This window comes from Capra hircus, chromosome 5 (assembly GCF_001704415.2).
Source record: "Capra hircus breed San Clemente chromosome 5, ASM170441v1, whole genome shotgun sequence".
Lineage (NCBI taxonomy): Eukaryota > Metazoa > Chordata > Mammalia > Artiodactyla > Bovidae > Capra > Capra hircus.
The window spans coordinates 83,957,935-83,980,028 of record NC_030812.1 but is presented as its reverse complement, the minus strand read 5'-3'; positions in this window follow the sequence as shown (position 1 = coordinate 83,980,028).

Sequence of the window (22,094 nt, the reverse complement as noted above, 5' to 3'; positions counted from 1 at the left end):
CTCCAGGCAAGAATACTGGAGTGGGTTGCCATTTCCTTCTCTAGGAAATCTTCTGTTCCCACAGATAGAATCTACATCGCCTACATCTCCTGCATTGGCAGATGGGTTCTTTACCACTAGCGCCACCTGGGAAGCCCAGATAAAGGGAAGTTTTAAATAACACAGGGAGCCCAGCCTAGTCCTCTGAGATGATCTAGAGGGGTGGGATGGGGGAGGAGTGAGAGGGGCCATATATATAAAATATTGTAACTGATTGCATTGTCAACAGAAACCAACACAATATTATTAAGCAATTTTCCACCAATAAAAAATTAAAAAAAGAAAAGTGATGATGTGAAGATGTTTTGGACATAATAAAATTAAAAAGAAAAACATGGACAAATAAACTATTTCTAATTCTAATATGCTAAATTCACTTAAATATAATTCTAACCCACATAAAGTAACCTGCAAGGAGGTCAAATGTGGTGGTATTGAGACTTCAGTTATCAAGGGAGCTGCTAGTAAAATCATTCTGCTAAAAGTGGGATGCCAGATAATTTCTAGGCTTGCTTGCTGACTGTGTCATTTCACAGAAAGAGCAGGTACTGACAGAGAGAGCTGCATCTCTGAAATTAATTCTGAATATAAGGGAGGGTGACGTGGTCAGGCGGACATCACAGGGAATTTGGGAGAAAAGAGTTAAGAGAATTATGTCATTTTAGAATTCATAACAACCAAATAAAGTATTGCTGGACATACTTATATCCATGTCGTCCATTTGAAAGATTTTATTCATTCAGAAATATTTATCAAGTACCCACTGTGTGATTTATTTGCCTATTCACCAGGGTCATGTATGTGTGTGTCTATCTGGATGTGTCTGTGGTTGTATGTAGAGAGATAGAACTCGCTCCTGCCCCAGATTCACTACTCTTGTCAATTCAAAGGTATCATGTTTATGATGATAACTCGTATGTCTCTGGGTCTGACTTCTAAGCTTCTTGCAAAAGATTTTAGGCTCTGCAGCTGCTCCCTCAACACACACACACACACATGCACACTTCTTGAAGTATTCAGAAAATGACCCAATTTTAGGAATTTACAGAAATATTTTAAAAGAGAGATTTGGATTTTCTCATGTCATGAAATTGGGAGTGTGAGCCAAGTTTATCTATATATCTGATAGGCCCAGCTAAGAGCTCTGTCTCTCCCTGAGAACTAGATAAGGACAGGAATGAATTCATGTGACAGCCACCACCCTACATCGTCCTCAGAATCGCTTTTCCTTTTCTGAACAGAGTCTGTTTCATGAGAGAGTTTTTCCTGGGCCAAGCTGACATGCAAAACTCCTCAGTCTCATGCTAAATAGACTTCCAGCCAGCTTGTCACCCTGGCTTACTTGACTTGTTCTAGAGGCAGTTTATACTCTGAATGGCAACCCCACCACAGATTAATCAGCTTCAGTGGCTCAAATTGGTGAGGATAGGGACACGCTCAAATGTAAACACTTCAAATTTAATATTTAATTATATAAGCACAACTAGTTAGGCTGCATGGGGAGTTTTGTGGGGTTCATGTTTAAAACCACGTAAAAGTTTGAGAGAAAGACACATAACCAAAAATGAAAACAAAACAGAAAAATAAAGACAGAGAATTGTGTCAAGCAAATCGAGCTTCAGAGTAAGTTAAGTATAAAATAGCCAAGACTAGGGGGAAAAAACCTTTCAAATCTATCTTAGAGTGAAAAAGGAACAAGGTAAAAACGGGCTCGATGTTTGAGTTTCATCTTATTAGGCTAACAGATTACAGTAAGGAAAAAACAAAACAAAACTACTCATCTCCTAATTTGCTTCTATTTTCTCTATCAAGGAAAATGATATTTAAACTGAAAAGAGTAGAACAAACATGGTTAAGAGGAAAATAATGCCCAAATTAAGTGAAGAGATGATGAGAGAGCGCCTAGCTGTTTTGAATAAATTCAAGTCCCTAGATTCAAGGAAATTATCCCCAGGGACCTGGGGGAATTTACAGGTGTGATCTCAGAAATACTGTCAGCAGCAGCCGTTGAGTATTTGCAGAAAAGACATATGATGACAGAAGATGGGAAATAGGTAAATGTTCTGATTTTATACAAGTGGAAAATGGTGTATTACAAGCACAACAGAACACTGAGCTCATCCACGATCCCCAGGAAAATCTGAGACTTTAAAAGCTGTTTTGAGGGAGGTTCAAGAGAGAGGGGACATGTGTATACCTATGGCTGATTCATGTTGATACATGACAGAAACCAACACAACATGTAAAGCAATTATCCTTCAATTAAAAATAAATTAAAAAAAATTTTTTTTAAGGTATTTTGAAAGGGCTTAGGGAATAACATGGCAATCTTTGGGATTCACTATGGATTTGTGCTGAAACCATACCAAGGTGCCTCTTGGATCTTGTTAGGAACAAGATGAGGCAGGGAAGCGGGATTGATAGTGATTTAAAGAAACAAAGTAGGGAATTCACTGGTGACCCAGTGGTTAAGACAAGACAGTTTCACTGCTGAGGGCCTGGGTTCAATCCCTAGCCAGGGAACTAAGATCCTGTAAGTTATGAGAAGCGGCAGCTCCCCCCAAAAATGAAAATAAAGAAGCAAACTAAAACAAAAGCAAGATCAAATCGGTACTTGTCCTCCAGTTGTATTTATCTACTTGCTAGGGGTGAAATTAGGATGAGCTGAAAAAAAGAACTTCAAAGCAAGCAGCCAACTTGAATGATAAAAAGATACAAGACTCTGGGAGTGTGCTAGCAGGAATGTTAAAATTAGCAAAAGCCTGCTAATGTCAGACTGAAAATAGAGTGGATGCAAACATCTATCAGTAATCCAGAAAAATAGTGCATCTGTACCGTCCTTGGTCATTATCATGTGCTAATAATGTGACGCAAAATGCATTTTTTCCTCTGACTATTTGGTGAGGAGTGGACTATAAGCAATAATCAACTGGACCAGAGCAACAAATGATCTCATCCTACAATTTTTGTGCTGAAAGGATCTTTGTAACACTTGAGGTAGCAAAAACTGATCAGGAGGCAGGTTGATTCAATAGGTTGAATGCTAGACTTATTAGTTTTTGTTTTTGTTTTTTGATGTGTTTACTAATTGAAGTTCAATATGATGTTGTAGAGATCTGGATTTCAGGAGGACATCTAACAATTCTCTCATTTTAGCCATTTATGGACCATATGCCACACACTATGGTAGGAATTTCTTGTTCATTTATCTCTAATGTTTCTCTGATGGTCCAACAGTAAATAATCTGCCTACAATGCAGGAAATACAGGAGATGTGGGTTTGATCCCTGGCTCGGGAAGATCCCCTGGAGGCAGGCATGGCAACCCACTCCAGTATTCTTGCCTAGAGAATCCCGTGGACAGAGGAGCCTGGAGGGCTACAGTCCACAGGATTGCAGAGTCAGAAACAACTGAAGCAACTGAGCACACACATCTCTAATGCTTACAAAAGCCATGGTAATTCACAATATCTCTGAATTAAGATAAGGAAAGTGAGGCTCACAGAGGTTAAGTCACTTGCCAGAGTTGTCAGCTAGTAAGTGTAGAGATGAGATTTGAATACAGCTCTGCTCCTTGCCTATACTCTGCTGCTATACTGCACAGCCTCTTTTATGAACTGTATATATACACTTGGGTCAGTTGCTTCCCTTGTGGCTCAGCTGGTAAAGAATCTGTCTGCAATGTGGGAAACCTGGGTTCGATCCCTGAGTTGGGAAGATCTCTTGGAAAAGGGAAAGGCTACCCCCTCCAGTATTCTGGCCTAGAGAATTCCATGGACTGTATAGTTCATGGGGTCACAAAGAGTCGGATACGACTGAGCAGCTTTCATTTCACTTCAGTTGATAATACAGTCAGGAGGATTTCTAAATAAGTAAATAATTGTTCTAAAATAATTTTGGCAAATTTCAGATATAAAACCAAGGCCAAGGTACTTGTGTCCGTTTAATGTTATTGTCAATGATTTGGGTAAATACATATGTCATGAATTTGAAAAGGATAACTAATGCTTCATCCAAAAGAATTCATATTGAATAGCATGTACAAAGTGTAACAATGGACCACACCTCTTGGGTAAAATTAACTAGGGATTAAGTGCAAATCATGCATTCAGAACTTAAAACTATAATCTTCCAAGCACGTATTAACATTTGGCTTACTGGCAATCTGTGTGAAAAATCAAGTTTAATTAACAGCAACATCAATAGGAGTCAGCAGAATGATAATGTGGACAAAAAGAAGTGGGAGGAAGAAGAAATCTTTTTTGTAATTCATTTAGTTTTGGCTGTCCCGAGTCTTCATTGTTGAGTATGGGCTTCCTCTAGTTGCAGGAAACAGGGGCTATTCTTCATTGTGGTGCTCCGGCTTCTCAGTGCAGTGGCTTCTCTTGTTGCAGAGCGCAGGCTCTAGGTGTGGGCTCAGTAGTTGTGGCTCAAGGGCTCTAGGGTCTTGGGCTTCAGTAACTGTGGTTTAGTTGCTCCGTGGAACATGGAATCTTCCTGGACCAGAGATCAAACCTGTGTCCCCTACATTGGCGGCAGATTCTTAACCACTGGACCACCAGGGAAGTCTCAGAAGAAATGCTAAGGCTGCATTAATACTCATTCATTTATTTATTCATTTTTTACTTGATGTACACTAATCAAGGGAAATAAAAGACCATTTCACCTACTTTGTACCATTCCTCATGTATGGCTCACAGTGTTCTAGACATACCATAGTTTAAAATGAACTTTTGAACAACTGGGAGGAACCCAGGATGGGTCTTGGAAAGAAGACAGGAGAAAAGTTCTAGAGAACATGTTTACTGAGAGTTATATGAACATAAAATATTTAGCCTGAAAGTTCCTCAAATATTTGAAGAGAGTAGATTTCAAAGCTAGTCATTCATTTATTCATTTTGAATTCATTAAATATATAAATAGTTTTACTTATTCTTTCAAGATGGTGGAGTAGGAGGACTTGTGCTCATCTTCTCCTGCAAGAATACCCAAATCGAAATTAGCCACTGAACAACTATTGACAGGAAGATGTTGGAACCCACCAAACTCCTTGGATAGCAAACCAATCAGTCCTAAAGGAAATCAACCCTGAATATTCATTGGAAGGACTGATGCTGAAACTGAAGATCCAGTACTTTGGCCACCTGATGCAAAGAGCCAATCATCGAAAAAGACCCTGATGCTGGGAAAGATTGAAGGCAAATGGAGAAAAGGCCAGCAGAGGATGAGATGGTTGGATGACATCACTGATTCAGGGGACATGAACTTGGGTGAACTCTGGGAGATCCTGAGGGACAGAGAGGTCTGGTGCGCTGCAGTCCATGGGATCACAAAGAGTCAGACATGACTTAGTGACTGAACAACAGGAATAAATAATTAGTTTGGGCTGTATGCTAAATATGTCAGGCACTGTCCTTGGTACTAGAAAGAAAAAAATTGGAAAACATGATTCTTGGTGTGAAAGACTTTTTAGTCCAGTGAGAGAGAAAGAATTAGGAAAACTGAGACTCACAGTGTGTGCTATATACTAGAGGTATTCCTGGTGCAAAGAAAATGAGCACCTGGACGAGGCTGGAGGGTCACTGAAAGCCCAGAGAAAAGCGCACTCCAGATAAGATTAGAAAGATGAATAGGCATTACCTGAAGTGGGAGGTAGGGGGTTGGCAGGAAGGGCCTTTGGAGCAGAGGAAACAGCATGTGTAAATTTATGGGAAGATCTAATGACCACAGAAGAATTGGTGAAAACTCAGGACATTCTGATAACTGGGAGAAAGGATAATGTGTGTGGTAGCTTTGATAGGAAATGAGGCCTGAGTTGTATTCTAAACTAAGGAATTTGAGCTTTATCCTGAAAGCTATGTGAGCCTTGAAGCATTAAAACTAGGCAATGATATCATTAGATTTTCATTTTAGAAAGATCCCTCAAGCAACAGTGGGGCTAGGCTGGGGGCATTAGGACTGGTTTTCATTGTTGGCAGTAGTTTGCTCTAGAAAGTCACTGCAAACGATAAATTAGTGAACCCTGAGTCATTGGCTCAGGGTTAAGCACAGGGTTAGGTTCCTTGCAAGCCTCTGGTCACAACATTTTCACCAACCAATCAATAAATAGCCTGGCTTTATATGTATTTATATTTAAAGATACCTTATATAATACATATCTTAAAGATAAATATATATATATATATGTATGTATGTGTAACTGAATCACTGTGCTGTACGCCTGAAACATGGTATTATAAATCTATGAAGAATTGATGCTTTTGAACTGTGGTTTGGAAAAGACTCTTGAGAGTCCCTTGGACAGCAAAGAGATCAAATCAGTCAATCCTAAAGGAAATTAACTCTGAATATTAATTGAAAGGACCAAAGCTTCAGTACTTTGGCCACCTGATGCAGAGAGTTAACTCATTGGAAAAGACTCTGCTGCTGGGAAGGACTGAGGGCAAGAGGTAAAGAGGGCAACAAAGGACAAGATGGTTGGAGGCATCACTGACTAAGTGGACATGAGTTTGAGCCAACTCTGGGAGATGGCGAAGAACAGGGAAGTCTGGCATGCTGCAGTTCATGGGATCTCAAAGAGTCAGATAAAACTTAGCAACTGAACAACAATAGCAAATACTGCAGTGTAAAAAAAGTCTCATCACAAGAGGGAAAAAAGCTCAATTATAGGCAGCATTTCTAGCTGAGGAGCGTTTAATGTGACAAATGTGACTATTCTTTCTTTGGCTTTCAGCCTCACAACATTGCTGTCCACCATGCTTTTTTAAAATTGTAAGGCTTCCCTGGTGGTCCAGTGGTTAAGAATCCATCTGCCAATGCAGGTGACGTGGGTTCGATCCCTGGTCGGGGAACTAGGATCCCACATGCTGCAGAGGAACTAAACCTGCATGCCACTGCTACTGAGCCGGTGTTCTAGAGCTTGTGAACTGCATCCATCAAGACCACACACTGCCACTATTGAAGCCTGTGTGCCTAGAGCCTGTGCTCCACACCAAGAGAAGACACCGCAACCGGAAGCCTGCACACTGCAGTAAAGAGTGGCCCCCACTTGCCGCAACTAGAAAAAGCCCACGTGCGGCAACGAGGACCACCACAGCCCAAAAATAAAATTAAAGAAATAAGTCTTTACAAAATAAACACATAAAATCAGTCATCATCTCATGAATCCACAAATACATCCACTTTTCCATAGCCTCATCATGTACTGTAGATGGTACTGTAGCACTTTCTGGAGGACCTCCTGTACAGACCAACACATTTCATCTTCCTTTTCTGAATGTACCCTGCTGTTGATTGGTTAACATTGAAATGATGGCCAACAGCAATGTTATTCATGCCTGAATCTTGCTTGTTCTAACTCCAGAGCCCTCCTGGTGCTTGGGAGTACTAGACAGCACTTCTGTACTACGCTGGTCATTTTAAACTGCAGAATCACCAAAAAAAAAAGAAGAAGGCACAAAAATGCAAAAACTGTGGCAATGAATAGACTGCCAAAAGGAAACTTGTTTACAGTCTGAGAAGAACTCTGCTTCGTTCAGTCTCTGCTGAGAAAATGCTCACTGCTCACTGGGAGACTCGAATTTTTCACCACTCTGAGTACATCCAGGAACAACTGTGAAAGCCTGGAAATATTCATTTTAGGGGTTATAAACAAATTTGGGCAAGGAGGGTAATTTTCAAACAGAGAACTCACAAATAATGAGGATCAACCATACTTTCAGTCTTCCAAGTTATGGCTGATGCACGCACACCTGAATTACGGCAGGTGCGGACAGGGGAGGTGGATGGGTCCATTCAATCAATATTTATTTCAACTATGTGCAGAGTTTAGTGCTAAGAACCAGGGATACGGTGAAACATTTCAACCCTGAGGTATGTAGATGACAAAGAAGAATTGCAGGGTTGGTGCAGAATTGTAGCGAAAGGTATAAACTTTAGTAAAAGAGAGATTTCAGATACGGCAAAGGAAGTATGGGAAATACTTTTTGAAGACCTTGGTGATGTCTTGAAATTTTTTTCTTTAAGACGCTCAGTCCCAGAGGGTAAAGTGGGAGGGTTTAGAGCAGCAATCTCCAACCTTTTTGGCACCAGGGACTGATTTCGTGGAAGACAATTTTTCCACTGATGGGGGTGTGTGAATGATGGGCAGCGGCTATAAATACAGGTGAAGTTTTGCTTGCTCGCCCACCACTCAGCTCCTGCTGTGTAGCCCAGTTCCTAATGGGCCACAATCTGGTACCAGTCTGTGGCTCAGCGTTTGTGGAATTGATGATTTAGAGGACAGGGGAGAAGTGAAGGTCTGAGTTAATTCAAGAAAGAATAAGTGGGGAGGGAGGTAGGAGGGGGGTTCATGTTGGGAATCACATGTACACCCGTGGTGGATTCAGGTCAATGTATGTCAAAACCAATACAGTATTGTAAAGTAAAATAAAGTAAAAATAAAAATTAAAAAAAAGAAAGAATAAGCCAATATGGGAGTGATAATAAGACAGAAAATCAGTGACTAGAAGTAACTACATGTTGAGCATTGACTTAAAAAATAGTTAGTTTTGAGGCATAATGAATTTACTTCTAAAGGTTTACATACACGAGAGAAGAAAAACATCCAGATTTCTTTTTTCCCTAGATCTTTGATTTGGGTAGATGGTTCCCTAAGAGACGCACTCATCAAAATATGGAAACAGCAGAAGATGGGATTGGAAAGAAAAGAAGACTGGGTTTGTTTGGGATATATTCCATTTGAGGGCCTATGTGACATCCAAGTAAAGATGTTCAGCAGAGAATTGAAATCACAGAACTGGAGTTCTCTGAGTGCTCTGGGTTACAGATGAAGAGTTGGGATCTGGTAGTTGACATCAGAGGTGTCAGAGGTTTCTATGAGGACACATAGCACCTATTTATTGAAAGAAGAAAAAACAAGGTGTCCAAGGAAGGATTCTTGGAAATATAGTAATTTAAGGGACGAGTTGATGAAGAGGAACTGACAAAGGATACTGAGGGTATCCTAAGGGGGTGGGGTGGGGTGGGGAATCCAGCCAAGGGTGGACAGAATTACAAGAAAAGGTTTCAGACATGTGAAAATGTTAAGTGCCAAGTAGTATGATGTGTGAAAATAACAACAGACTGGGTGCATGCAAGCGCAGACAATGATTCAGTAACAGACATTCAGTAGGAGATTGTATCAACATCTTAGAGTTAGGGTTAGATATGAGCAAACTTTTTGGCCAACCCAATATTAAACAATATTTTTAGATAACATTAGGCTTCCCTGGTTGCTCCGGTGGTAAAGAATCTGCCTGCAATGCAGGAGACCCAGATTCTATCCCTGGGCCAGGAAGATCCCCTGGAGAAGGGACTGGCTACCCACTCCAGTATTTTTGCCTGGAGAATTCCATGGACAGAGCAGACTTGCGAGCTACAGTCCACAGGGTTGCACAGAGTTGGACACAACTGAGTTACTAGCACTGTCACTTTCACTTTATGTTCTGATTTGAGGGGAGAGAAGGAGAATTGGAAGGGGTGGAATATAAGCCTTAACACGGGAGATTTTATTGGCAGGGATCGTTTAGGATTCAGTATTCTGTCAAGGAGCCCTGGAACCGGCTCTAATAGTTTATCAGGATGGCTCCTTGAAAATTGTGTGTAATGATGATCAACAGGAAATGAAGACAGCAGATCTTTCTTGGTGGGGTAGGGAAGACAGGATTAGAAGGCTCATGATTGTGGGAATGTGTGAATAAATGTATGGTCTCAGTACTGAAATGGTACAGCCTTGCTGCGTTTCCTGAGAAGGTCTGAAGGAGCATGGTCCCAGGGACTGAGCAATCAATTGCATGCAGCAATAGCCACCTCAGTAACATACCATAGTATTGTTTTTCCTTCCTTCTGTTCTTCCCTCTATTTATGCTCACTCCTGCTGTCTGAGATTGCACTAGATTTCAAAATAAGACCACAGAGACTCTTCTTTCTGGGAAACTCAAACAATAACAGTTTCAGAGACTACAAGAATAGTCTCTGAAAAGCATCTTTTCCTGTGATGTGTTGTAACAATAATATAAATTTCATCCATAACTGATGTTTTATCCAATATCCTTATACAATTTCTTCTATAATCTCATCCATACCAACTAGTTATACTCTTGTTTATTATTTCACTATGATCTCACGACCACTCAGATTTTCAGGGGAGGTATTAGGATTTCCGTTAGTATTATCTGGCAAATCCAAATTGAGTCTTACTTTTATTTCCTGGCTTTATTGCTAACCACCCTAGAATTCTCTGTAGTATATCTCTTTCTTAACTTGTGTTTTCAGCACCTTCCAATTTTGTATTGTCTGAGAACTAAATAAATGTGAGCGCAGTGGAACTCAAACAGCTGTATGTATTTAACTACAAGGTTCAATGCCCAATTCGTGCTCTGCTTGTGCAGCCATCAGGAGAGCTCTGAAAGGAAAATCTGCAAAGCTTCCAGCATATTTTATTAATGACCAGCCAGACACCATAACCTACACCAGGGAGATGAGGACCTAATTAATTAGGCATAATACTACTTAGTACTTACCATTTTCAATAAATATTACTACATGAATGAAAGAATCCTCAAAAGACTCCCATGAAGCCAGAACTATTAATTCTATTTTACAGCTGGGGAAACAGAAGCAGAAAGGTTCTTGGATTCACCCAAAGCCACAGAGAGAGGTGGTATCAATCCCCAATTCGGTTTTCTCAGAGCTGGCCCTCTAGACTGTTTTTACAGCTTGATTTTCTCAGAGGTCAAAAGGTACTCACATATAAAACTTTAAGAAATGTGTGGGAATACCAATAGCCTAGGTGCATGGAAGTGCAAAAACAGTGTCAAGGGAGATTTATCATTTGCTTCTCCTACTTCTCTTTATGGGGAGGGGTTTATATGTTATATACAGGGGTTAGCAAGTAGCGCAGTCTCTGGCACATAATAGGTGCTCAGTAAACTTGTTTGTTCATTTTTTAAACAAAATATGTATTAAATTCCTGTAGTATTCCAGGTATTCTCCTTGACTTCCTTCACACCTAGGGACAAAGAATAAACAATAAACCTATAAATGAGTAAAACACATGTTATCATAGATAGTGACAAATGCTATGGAAAGGATGACCTAAAAAAGAAAAAAAGATATATGAGTAAAGGGTACTCGAGGTGGTAGGAATAGCAAGTTCAGACTCCTAGTACAGAAGCATCCTTGACATGCTTAGCGACATGAATAGCAGGGAGGGCAGAGTGGTGGAGTAGAGTCGGTGAGGGCAGAGGAAAAGAAAATAAAGTTGGAGGAGTGATACATGCAATCTTGTGGGCCATTTTGATAACTTTGGTCATTTACTCTGTAAGACTGTTTTTGCTGTTTAGTCGCTAAGTCACGTCTGACTCTTCTGTGACCCGATGGACTGTAGCCCGCCAGACTCCTCTGTCCCTGAAATTATCCAGGCAAGAATACTGGAGTGGGTTGCCATTTCCTTTTCCAGGGGTCCCTCCTAATCCAGGGGTAGAACCCAAGTCTCCCGCATTTGCAGGCCGATTCTTTAACACTAAGCCACCAGGGAGGCCCACGTTGCAAAGACAGGAAGATGCTGAAGAGTTTTGAATGTACTTGTGCTATGGAATGAAGTAGCTTACATTTTAATGGGCTTAGTCTTGCCTAAAGGCAAAGTGTGGAAATAGAGCAACAAATCAGGAGATTATTGCAATAATCTAGTTGAGAAAGAATGGTGACTTATATCAGGATCTTGGTGATTGAAGTGGTGAAAGGTGATCAGATCCTAGATATATTTAGAAGATAGAGCCATAAAAATTAAATTTGATGGACAGAATTTGGGGTCTGGAATAAAGAACAGAGTCAAGACTTGTTCCAAGGTTTTGATCTGAGAAACTGGAAGGGTGGAGTTACTATTTATTGAGATTAAGAAGACTATGTAAGGAGAAAATTTCAGAAGGGAAATCAAGAGTCCATATTTGGACATGTTAAATATGAGCAACCCTGGACTCTCCATGTGGTGATGGTGAGTAGAAAGGGATGTGTCACAGAAGATAAAGGAATGAAGTATTTCAAATGCAAGACAGGAAAAAAGACACAGCTGTGTATAACAGACTTTTGGACTCAGAGGGAGAGGGAGAGGGTGGGATGATTTGGGAGAATGGCATTCTATCATGTATACTATCATGTAAGAATTGAATCGCCAGTCTATGTCTGATGCAGGATACAGCATGCTTGGGGCTGGTGCATGGGGATGACCCACAGAGATGTTATGGGGAGGGAGGTGGGAGGGGGGTTCATGTTTGGGAACACATGTAAGAATTAAAGATTTTAAAATTAAAAAAATAAAAAAAAAAAAAAAAAAAAAAGCCTTGTACAAAGAAAAAAAAAACAAAAAGGAGGGAGAGGAATCTACTGTGTCAGAAGTTTCTGATATGCTGAAAACAATGAAAGACTGAAGATTGACTATGGGATTTAGAAAATGGGGCATTGGTGACCTTTTTAAGAAAAGATTTATTTATTTATGTATTTTTAGCTGTGCTGGATCTTCACGGCTGTGTATGGGCTTTCTCTAATTGCGGTGAGTGGAGGTTGCTCTTTTTTGGGGTGCGAGGTGGGGGCCTTCTCATTGAGGAGGCTTCTCTTGTTGGTGGAGCATAGGTTCTAGGGTGTGCAGGCTCAGTAGTTGTGGTGTATGGACTTAGTTGCCCTGGTGGCATGTGGAATCTTCCCAGATCAGGGATCGAGCCAGAGTCCCCTGCATTGGCAGGTAGATTCTTAACCACTGGACCACCAGGAAAGCCCACTGATGGTCTTAATGATATAAATGTTGGTAGATAAATAGGGCAAAAAGTCTGATAGAGTGGATTCAATAGAAAATAGTATGATTCATTGTGTGTCTAGATATAGCTATGTGTAGATACATACTGGGCTTCCCAGGTGGCACTAATAATAAAAAACCCACCTGCCAATGCAAGAGACATATGAGTCATGGGTCCCATCCCTGGATCAGGAAGATCCCCTGGAGGAGGGCATGACAACCTACTCCAGTATTCTTGCCTGGAGAATCCCATAGACAGGGGAGCCTGGTGGGCTAAAGTCCATAGAGTCACAAAGTGTTGGACACAATTGAAACAACTCAGCACAGCACAGTAGATACAAACATAGGTTGATCTTAGTCCAGGGAACTGAGAGGACTTTTGCTCTAGAAACAAAAATAACTCAGTAGCAATAAATTCCTCTCATCCTGATTGTGGTCTTCAAATACCATTTTCCATTAAGGAACCAGGGTTTCTTACAAGAAAAAAACAAATGCCAGAACTGCTGCCAAAAATTTACCAGATTAACCTGGGACATCTTGCCGTACCAGCTAGAAAAGAAGTTTTCAGATTTCTAGACTCATGCCATGATAGGCTAACTGGTACCATAATAAAATTAATGCTATGAACAACTGAAAAACAGAACGAAATATTTGAACGGTTGTTTTCAGTCATTGGACAGTAGCAACTGGATCCTCTACAGGAAGGATGGGCTTCCCAGGCGAATCAGCGGTGGAGAATCCTCCTGCCAATGCAGGAGATGTGGGTTCGATCTCAGGGTTGGAAAAGATCCCCTGGAGCAAGAAATGGCAACCCACTCCAGTATTCTTGCCTGGGAAATCCCATGGACAGAGGGGCCTGCTACAGCCCAGGCGGTCGCAAAGAGTCAGACACAACTGAGTCACTAAATAACAGAAGAAGAAAAGTATAAGCAAAGTGAGCCTCACAAGCCTTCTTACCTAGAGACACAGTCCCTAGGTAAGAAAGGGAGCTGTAGTAGTCTCTCTGCAAAAGATAGAGTTTGTTGTTTAGGTAGATGAAAAACAGCTGGAATTTGATGGACAGAATACCAGAGAGCAGTTAAGAAGACAAGACCTCCAGGAAAATTCTTAGTGTTCTCTTTGAGTTAATGACTGAAAACTAAGCTGCACATTTGTAGGGTGAGACCCTGCGGGGGCCAGGGAAAGAATACGTGCTGGGGAGTTGTGACCTAAATATTGCTGGAACTTGAACACATCTAGGAGATACTCAAGTTTGAACAGGCAGAGTAGAGAATGTGCTAGCCATTCTGTGATAGTAAGTTTTGATTTCTGGTGGAGAAAGTCATTTAAAAAGTGTTTTGGCTATTCCTCACCCTTTTTTCATATTATATATATATATATATGTTTATGTATACATATGTGTATATATGTATATGAACAGTTTGCCAAGTCTTATGAAAACACATAAAGATTTTGATTAGAATAATATGAAATCTGTGTATTGAATATTACATCTTAGGATCCAAGAACATGATGTGTTTCTATATTATTTACATCTTCATTAGTATCTTTTAGCTCAAATGGTAAAAAATTCACCTGCAATGCAGGTGACCCAGGTTCAATCCCTGGGTTGGGAAGATTCCCCAGAGAAGGGAATGCCAAACCACTCCAATATTCTTACCTGGAAAGTTATATGGACAGAGGAGCCTGGCAGGCTCCAGTCCATGGGGTCACAAAGAGTCAGACATGACTGGGTGACTAACACTTTCAGTTTTCACTTTAGTATTTTTATAAAGTTTACATTTTATCTGCTTAAAATTTATAAAATTCTGCCCCCCTCCATGATGAGGAGGGAAAAGTGCCTTTATTTTTTTTTAACACTTTTAGATTTATTAGTGTATGACTTACAATTTAGGTACTGTTCTAAATAGTTTTTTATTTTATTGCATTTTCTAGGTGCTTCTACATAATTGATAGAAAGACAATTGACCTTTATATGTTAGTTTTATATCTAGAAAGTTTTCTAAGCTCTCCTATTAATTTTAATAAATTGTCCATGGATTATTTGGGGCTTTCTACTCCTTGGAAGGAAAGTTATGACCAACCTAGAAAGCATATTAAAAGGCAGAGACATTACTTTGCCAACAAGGTCCATCTAGTCAAGGTTATGATTTTTCCAGTGGTCATGTATGGATGTGAGAGTTGGACTGTGAAGAAGGCTGAGCACAGAAGAATTGATGCTTTTGAACTGTGGTGTTGGAGAAGACTTTGGAGAGTCCCTTGGACTGCAAGGAGATCCAACCAGTCCATTCTGAAGGAGATCAGTTCTGGGTGTTCACTGGAAGGACTGACGCTAAAGCTGAAACTCCAGTACTTTGGCCACCTCATGCGAAGAGTTGACTCATTGGAAAAGACTCTGATGCTGGGAGGGATTGGAGGCAGGAGGAGAAGAGGACGACAGAGGATGAGATGGCTGGATGGCATCACTGACTCGATGGATGTGAGTTTGGGTGAACTCTTGGAGCTGGTGATGAACAGGGAGGCCTGGCGTGCTGCAATTCATGGGGTCGCAAAGGGTTGGACACAACTGAGTGACTGAACTGAACTGAACTGAACTGATGCAGACAATCAAACCATATGTGAATAACAGCAGTTATTTTCTTAGACAATTTAAGACTTTTTTTCCTTATCTTATCTACTGGTGGAGACTCTGATATGATGTTTCCTAGAAGATATTTTTGAATATTTTACAAAACCTCTAGCTTTGTCTCTTTGCTATTGCATTTAAAAAAAAACATATTGTACTGTTTTCTGCCTCTCTCTTTATTATTTCCTTCATTTTAGTTTCTTTGGGCATATTCTGCTTCTGTATTTCTACTTTCATAGTAGGATGTTTAGCTTATGCATATCAAAAATACAGTAAGGTTCCACTTCATATCCACCACATTTTCAAAAAGGCTGATAGAAATGTTGGCAACCATGTGGAACATTCTAGTAGAAATGTACATTGGTACAACCACTTGGGAAACCAAATTGAAGTTTAATATGCACATACTCAATGCTTTTTCAATTATATTCCTGTATATATTTCCTAGAAAAATTCTTGCACAAGTGGATCAGAAAATGTGGTGGTTGATTTTATCTGTTGACTGGCCACAGGGTGCCCAGATATTTGGCCAAACATTGTTTAGGTGTGTCTATGAGGGTGTTCTTGGATGAGATTACCATTTGAATTGGTAGACTGGGAAAGCAGATTGCCCTCGCTAATGTGGGTGGTCCTCATTTAATCAGTTGAGAGCCTGAATAGGAAATAGGGCTGGCCCTCCCATGGGTAGAAGGGCACTCCTTCTGCCTGTTCACTTGAGCTAAGATGCTGGTCTTTTCCTGCCTTCAGATATGAAGTGAAACATGGGTAGCTTTTCTTCTGTCTTAACAGCTGCCAGCTTTCAGACTGGGTCTCCAGCTTACTGACTTCAGATCTTGGGACATATCAGTCTCCATAATTTCATGAAATTGCATGAACAAATTTCTTTTCATCTCTTTCTCTGTATGTTTCTGCCTCTCTCGCTCTTTCTCTTTCTGGTTCCAGATAGCCACAATAAAGCAAATCTTGCAATAAAGCAAATCACATGAATTTGTGGTTTCCCAGTGCGTTTAAAAGTTATGTTTACATTATACTGTAGTCTGTAAAGTGTGCAATAGTATTATGTCTAAAAATATAAATACATATCAATTTAAAAATAGTTTATTGCAAAAAAACGCTAACAAACATCTGGCCTTCAGTGAGTCGCAATAGTAGTAACACTGAAGATCACAGATCACCATAACGAATATAATAATAATGTAAAAGTTTGAAGTAGTATGAGAATTACCAAAATGTGACCCAGGAACAGGAAACCAGTAAATGCTGATGGAAAATGGTGCCAATAGACTTGCTCAAGGCAAGGGTGCACAAACCTCCAATTTGGAAAACGTGCAGTATCTGCCAAGTGCAGTAAAGCAAAGCACAGTACAATGAGGTATGTCTCTGCGCATATCCGACTGGTTCTGCTTCTGTGGAGAACTCCGACTGAAATAGGAAGCATGGATTAAAACATTCATAAGAGCATAGTTCATGACAGCAAAAAAAATAGAAACACTCATATGACTCCTAACAGAGAATGGATGTACACACTTCATAACACAATGGAATAAATAGATGGAGATAAGAATATAGTAAATACAGCTCATAAATGTCAGCGTGAATGAATTTTAAAATATTGTTAAATGACAACAAAAAAGCAAGCCTGAGAAATATAAAGTATGATTCAATTTATGTACAATTCAAATAAGGGGAAAATGAAATATTTATAAACTGCAACTGTAAACAAATATACTATATGTACACAATATTATATAGACTTCCCCAGTGGCTCAGCAGTAAAGAATCCTCCTGCAATACAGAAGGTGCAGGAGATGCAGGTTCGATCTCTGGGTAGGGAAGATCCCCTGGAGAAGGGCATGGCAACCCACTCCAGTATTCCTGACTGGAGAATCCCATGGACAGAGGAGACTGTCTGGCTATAGTCCATAGCGTCACAGAGAGCTGGACATGGCTGAAGTGACTTAGCATGCATATGATATTATACTAAAAATATTATACTGTATGTTTAGTATATTATACTAAAATATTTTATTTACGATAATTTAAACACACTAAATATTATACAATGTATTATATATATTATATATAATGTAATATATATTATGTATACACCCCATTGTGTATTGTGTGCCCCTCTTGTGGCACCCCTAATACATAATATATATAATACATACTTTAGAGTATATCCTCTATACTTGAGAGAGAAAATAGAGTATATACTCTAAAGAAGATAAATTATGGGGCTTCCCAGGTGGTGCAGTGGTAAAGAATCCACCTGCCAATACAGGAGATGCAAGAGACGTGGGTTTGATCCCTGGGCTGGGAAGACCTCCTGGAGTAGGAAATGGAAACCCACTCCAGTATTCTTGCCTGGAGAATTCCATGGACAGAAGAGTCCATGGGGTTGCGAAGAGCTGGACACGACTGAGCAACTGAGCACACACACAGATAAATTATATATAGTGTATATAGTATGTTATACTACAAACAACTATAGTAGAAGTAACTATATATAAACAAATGTAAATAACCACACAAGAATATAAAAACTAAAGGGGAAAAAAGCAAGGGAGGTATTTTCACACAATTCAGGAGTTACGTCTGGGCAGGAGAGAGGGATGCAGTTGAGGAAAGGCTTACAAAGCGCCTCAAAAATCCCCACAATGGCCTGTTTCTTAAAGTGGGAGGTGGATGGATAAATGTTCGTTTTATTATGATTCCTTAAACTTTGTGTATATGCTACATATAATCCTATATGTGTATGTCTAATCCTAATGTGTTTATTATTTCTTAATAAAAAATTAAATCACACACTCTAGAATCAAACTGGAAAACCCAGCAGCCTAGGAGGATTCCTGTCTAGCAGTTTCTCACATAGTGTAGGCACTCAAAAAGATTGAATATTCAGATGGGAAGCCCAAGGTATCTGTTTCCTACCTCAAGCCCCGGAGACTGGTGGTGTCTGTCTTTCAGCACGGTCCTAGTTCTTCCAGGCTTTGGATGACATCATCCCCTCTGCCTCTCTCCATCTCCTGAATCTCCCTCAGCTCCAGTCGCTTCCTTGCTATCACTGGCTTGTGCTCTAGAGACACAATTCTGAGTTTAGAGTCAGACTTTGGGAGTCACGAACCATTCATCAACGAGCTAAATATAATTCCTGGCATATTTCATTGAGCTTAATTGCATTTTAAAATCTTTGAGCATAATGAAAATATCAGAAGATTTCATGTAAAAATTCTGAATCCTCTTGAAAAATAGGAAGATCTAGCAACAATGAGCTCATATTCCTCAAGTCAGAAACTTAACTGCTCATCTTAGGCCGATACGCTCTAGAGTGTGGTCCCCACCACATTGTTCTCTCCAACACAACAGTTACCATCTATCATCTCTCTTCCACTGTTTATTTTCTTATTATTGTTTGGAGAAATATTTCTTAAGTCACTTACCAAATAAAAAGTAGGACAAGGTGGCTGGGTGATTTTTCTTTAATAGAGGTCATTTTACTTATGAAGTGTGTTACTTGCCTGGGCACAGCTCTTTTCCAAGCCCCGCCCCCCTTTTTAAAAAATGGAGTATAATTGCTTTTCAATGTTGTGTTACTTTCTGCTGTACAATGAAGTGAATCAGCTATATGTATGCATATATCCCCCTCTTTTGGACATCCTTCCCATCCCCAACCCCATCCCACCCATTTAGGTCATCACAGAGCACAGAGCTGAGCTTCCTTGCTTTATAGTGGATTCCCACTGGCTATCTATTTTACATATAGTAGTGTATATATTCTTGCGTGGAGAATCCCAGGGACAGAGGAGCCTGGTGGGCTGCCATCTATGGGGTCGCACAGAGTCAGACACGACTGAAGCGACTTAGCAGCAGCAGCAGCAGCAGTGTATTTAAATCAATCCTACCATCTGACCCAGCAATCCCACTGCTGGGAATATACCCTAAGAAAACCATAATTCCAAAGAATACATGGACCCCAATGTTCATCAAAGCACTATTTGCAATAGCTGAGACATGGAGTCAACCTAAATGTCCAATGACAGATGAATGGGCAAAGGATATCAGTTCCATGTCCTTATGTAACCATGTTTGAGGAGATTCACTTTTTCTTGGGCATAAATTTTTATAATCCTGAGTATTGCTTTCCCCTTTCTGGCATCAAAAGGTGCTGAAGAAATTGCCTAGATTTATTCTGCTAAAAGAGGACTAATTTCAACATCTAAAAATCTAAGGAGGCCCAAGAAGGTGAGTTGGCTTGACCTGGTGTGGGCAGGCACTTTCCAAACGAGAGAGCTGGGAAATCACACCTCAGTCTGTTTTCTTTCCCTTTGCCTTGACTTTCCTCTGTTTTCTCCACCCTGTGTTCTCTTCTTGGCAGAAAACTCAAGCCTTAGAAATCTAAGTCTATTCATAAATGCACTTCTTTCAGTTACTATGGCAATGCTGAAGGAATCTGTCACGGCCAAACAGGATCACAAAAGGATCACTTTTATTTTTATTTTCAGTGTTTTCATCAACAAACAAATAAATAAAATGGTACAACTAGCCAGAGTCATATTCACTTCTTGGAAAACAGCTCCCAAGGACTAACTCCCTACTTTCATTCCCGAATATTTTCCCCTCCTAATTTGATGCGCAGTTTTATTTGTTTTCCTAGACATTCATTAGAAAGGACCAGAGTGAGTGGCATTCTGTGAATTCAGGTCTTTTGCCTGGATTTACCTTTTGCCATGCTAAAGACAGCTAAGAATCACAATCATGTTTAAGAGAAGCAGTAGAGCTTCTAAAGATTATATGGTTAGAATTCACTTATTAAAAGCATAGGTTGCAAATTCTTCATGAGCTAGGGCTAAGTACCCCCCAAAAGCTGCTATTTTGTCTTTAGTTTTATCTTTGTGTTTCATTTCGGTCGTTTGGGAATGAAATAATTCAGATGCCCTTATGTAAAGAAAGCAAAGCAAGATGAACTCCCCTGCCCCATTTTTAGGGCAGGATGACAAGTTAAGTTGACATCAAGATCAGCAGATGAACATTCAGCCACTTTGCCAGTCACTGCTACTACGCGGACTGTAGCAACAGAACATTTGCTCTGAACAACCTACAGTCTGTCAAATTCCATGGCAGTTTCCAAGGCAATGATATGTTATTGGTCTTTTCTTTATGTATTGCACAGTGCTTTAGAAATTGCACAAAGAAGAGGGAAGGCCTTTGACCCAGTGGGGGGGAGGATCTCCTGATTACCAGAAAATGTTACTTTGCAGATGGAGTCAAATTATTCCTACTTCTATGAAAGCCACCAGCTTCTCATCCTCTGGCTAAGGGCTTGACACTCAATTCGCTTACCTTGATGCATGTTTCCAGAGAGATTTTATTTGAAATTTTGCTGGTCATTGAGTGGCATTGATAGCCCTGTGTTTATCGGTAAAGGGAGGAGGAAAAAATTTAACCTAGGAAATAAACATAGGTGTCTTTCATTGGCTATGACTCCCCACACTGGTCATACTGATGGGCTTTCGGCAATCTCAGTGTAATAACAGTACCTATAGTATAGGATGATTGTTGGGAGTAAGTTGGAAATTGTATGTAAATCACTTAACACTATGCATTCTGAACAACTGTAAGAAATTTTCCTGGCCGTCCAGTGGTTAAGACTACATTTTCACTGTAGGGGGCATTGGTTTGATCCCTGATCTGGGAACTAAGATCCCAGCAAGCTATGCCATGTGGAAAAAAAAAAAAAAGAAATTAGTAATGCCTTTCACTGAACACCTGTAAGCTGTAAAAAATGTCAACAATTGTCATTGCTTTTTGTTTCTATATTGTATTATTGTTTCAACAGGAGAATGTATATTCCTGTCTCTAATTTTCTCTTCTTTTGTTTTACATAATTTACACATGTTTTGTATTTATTTACTTATATTTTGGGCTTCTGTGGTGGTAAATAATCTGTCTGCTATGCAGGTGAGCTGGGTTGGATCCCTGGATAGGGAAGATCCCCTGGAGTAAGGCATGGCAACCTACTCCAGTATTCTTCCCTGGGAAATCCCATGGACAGAGGAACCTGGTGGGCTACAGTCCATGGGATCACAAAGAGTCAGACACAACTGAGCAACTAACACTTTCACTTTTCACTTAGATTTCAGCAACTCATTGTGCCCTAGAATATTCTGAAAAAAATGGAAAGGAATTCTTTTCCTCACCATAAATGGTATTTATAGTTGTTTGATATAATCTAGAAATAGTTATCTACTCATTTGCTATGAATTTATTGGGTAAGTAGTATAGCATACTCTTTTACAGACTAAAAAATCATGTTAAAGCTGAATCTACCTAAATAAATCTAGAAATATGGAGATATTCCTAATGTGAGAATTCTTACCCTAAATACTGATGTTCAATGTTATCCCAGAACCAGAAGCTGAATAACAAAACCAGTCATGACTGAAGGAATAATTGTACTTGATTTAATAAACTTTAAACGTAGAATCCTAGAGAAAATATTAGAAAGCTAGTGTAACATATTTTCTTTCATCCTTTCTTTTATTTGCATGCGCTTTAAGACACTTCAGTTGTGTCTGACTCTTTGTGACCGTATCGACTT